Here is a 3318-nt window from a genome sequence, read left to right as displayed (position 1 = left end):
CAAAATTGATCAAAGAAACTGAAGAAGAAGAAGAAGACATATCTAAACTATGAGAATTATTGTCGTCATTTGTTGAAGGTATTAGAAGTATGTCTGCTATTTGTTAGAACGGAAACATCTAATTCACCTTGCTTTCAAAACAAGACTAGTTTGGTATTGCTAATATGTCATCAATCATGTTTATCTTTTATATTTTCCGGTGTGGAAAGACCATTAGTTTCTCATTATTTGTCATATTCTTCGATGTAATATGTTCCAAATCAGTTTTAATAAAACAGTGTCAAAAAACAAAATTAACCAGTTCGAGTTAAATCACTTGAGAATAAATAAGCATATTCAAATTATTTATATGCACCTAATCCATATGGGACTATGTCGACAAAATAATTCCTAGCGCAACTTTTCAAAAAGTTAGAAAGAAGTTCCTTATTAATGCCAAAAACGATGTTTCTGAATAAATCTCAAGTGTTCCATGTCAGATTTGACCGTTGACTTTTTTAGATATTAGTATTACCCGCCATCCAACCGACCAGTCCCACGTGGCAGTCTTTTCCTCCACCCTCAACCAAACCGAACCAAACCACCAAACCAATCGCGCCGTCCAATCTCTCTCTCCCTTTATAGAGAGAAAAGAAAAAGTCATTTATGTTCTTCATTTTGTTTCAGTCATATACATATAAATTTACTTATGGTTTGCTACAAGATTAATGATTTGAGATAATTCTATATACAGTAATAATTTATGGACACTTTGAACAATATTAACCAGTTCGGGTTAAATCACTTGAGAATAAATAAGCATATTCAAATCTTTTATATGCACCTAATCCATATGAGACTATGTTGACAAAATAATTCCTAAACCTTTCAAAATGTTAGAAAGAAAGAAGTTCATGTTGTATAATAAGATGTGAGACTTTTATATATATGTATTAATAATTACAATATTATATTCTTTTGTGTTTTGGGTGGAATCACGTGAGAAAGAGAGAGATGAGTTGAGAGTGATGTTGACTCAAGAGAGAGGGAATAACTTTTGTACTCAGATATACATTTGTTACAAATGGAGAGTACATCTATTTAGAGTGAAACAAAGTCGGTGTATCAACCGACTATGAGCAACAAGACAAAATTACAAATGGACATCTGTAGTGGTGATGATGCAAGGACCACTTGGGGAGAAGAGGACAAGTGTCCTTTTGGATAATCATCTTTTTATAATTATTTATTTAACATTCCCCCTTGATTATCCAAACTTGTATTACGTAGTGCCTCGTTAAAAACATAGTCATGGAAAAACCCATTGGGACAAAAACCATGACAAGGGAAAAAGAGTACACTGTCGTAATCTCCCCCTGATAATAGTAGACAGAACTTTCTTGTCACATGTCACGTAAATGCCGCATTCCGATACCGTACATATTCGAAAAAGAGTACACTGTTTTCGGAATGTTGTAGTCGGAAAAGCTTTTGTAAACAAATCAGCTGGATTGTCGCATGACCGTACATATTCGATGTCCACTTCTTTATTTTTCTCGAGCTCCCTTATGTACGAGAAAAATCTTGGAGGGATGTGCTTTGTTTTGTCACTCTTAATGTAGCCTTCTTTAAGTTGAGCGACACACGCTGAATTGTCTTCAAATATTTTCGTCGGCTCTTTCTCGTTGACTATTCCACTTGATTTTTGTATGTGGTGACTCATTGACCGAAGCCACACACATTCTCGACATGCTTCGTGAAGCGCAATAGTTTATGCATGATTCGAAGATGTTGCAACCAGAGTTTGTTTTTGGGACCGCCAAGAGACCGCGGTTCCACCAATCGTAAAAACATAGCCGGTTTGCGATCGAGCCTTATGAGGAACTGATAAGTATCCTGCATCTGCAAAACCAACCATATCAAACTCGGGTTTTCTAAAATATATCAACCCTGAATCAACTATACCTTGGAGGTAACAGAATACATGCTTTATTCCATCCCAATGCCTGTGAGTAGGAGCAGAGCTATATCTTGCTAGTAGATTAGTAGCAAAAGCAATATCAGGCCTAGTATAATTTGCAAGATACAAAAGCCCACCGATAGCACTCATATAAGGTACTTCAGGACCTAATATCTTTTCGCTATCTTCACAGGGCCTAAAAGGGTCTCTCTCAACATCGAGAGTTCTACCAACCATTGGAGTACTCAAAGGAGTCGCTTTATCCAAATAAAAGCGTTTCAATAACCTTTTCGTATAGTTTGATTGCTGCACAAATATTCCTCCTCGGAGACCCTCTATCTGGAGCCCAAGACAAAACTTTGTCTTCCCGAGATCTTTCATTTCGAACTCCTCTTTCATATGAGTTCGAGCATCATCAACCTCCTTTTGAGTTCCAATTATGTTCAGGTCATCTACATATACAGCAATGATCACAAAGCTAGATGACGATTTCTTTATAAAAACGCAAGGACATATCGCATTATTCACATATCCTTTACTCAAAAGATATTCACTTAAGCGATTGTACCACATGCGACCGGATTGCTTTAATCCGTAAAGTGATCGCTGTAACTTGACCGAACAAATACCCCTGGATTTTTCTTTCAATGCCCCTGACATTTTCAATCCCTCAGGGAGTTTCATATATATATCGTTATCCAACGATCCATACAAATATGCAGTCACAACGTCCATCAGATGCATTTCAAGATTTTTAGACGCCGTTAGGCTCATGAAAAATCTAAACGTAATTGCATCCATTACCGGCAAATACGTTTCCTCAAAATCAATTCCCAGTCTCTGAGAAAACCTTGGGCAACTAATCGGGATTTATATCGTGTTACTTCATTCTTTTCATTTACTTTTCTCACGAATACCCACTTATACCCAACATGATTTATATTCTCAGGCGTTATGATTATAGGTACAAAGACATTCCTTTTATTTAGGGAGAGTAATTCAATTTGAATGACCTTCCTCCACTCCTCCCAATCATGTCTTTTTTTACATTCTAAAATGGACCTTGGATCGGGATCATCATTTTCATGATCATTCTCTTTGGACACAGAGAAGGAAAACATTCCATCAACATCTTTTATCTTATTTCTGATCCATAACTTTTCATCTCGGGCGTAGTTGATGGAAATCTCATACTTTTCTTTTCCCTTCTCGTCATCTGGATCATCTTTATCTATGCCTTCTTTCAGACAATTTTCATTAACAGGTTCTTCTGGAACCTTTTCATTTATGTCTTCTTTCAGACATCTTTTAATATCAGGTTTTTCTGGAACTTTACTATTTTGCTCATCCAATTTCTTTTTCTTTCGGGGATTTTTATC

The sequence above is a fragment of the Brassica oleracea genome, chromosome C9 (genome assembly GCF_000695525.1).
Source record: "Brassica oleracea var. oleracea cultivar TO1000 chromosome C9, BOL, whole genome shotgun sequence".
In the NCBI taxonomy this organism is placed as follows: domain Eukaryota; kingdom Viridiplantae; phylum Streptophyta; class Magnoliopsida; order Brassicales; family Brassicaceae; genus Brassica; species Brassica oleracea.
The sequence above is the reverse complement of the archived record's forward strand: the minus strand, read 5'-3'. Positions refer to the sequence as shown.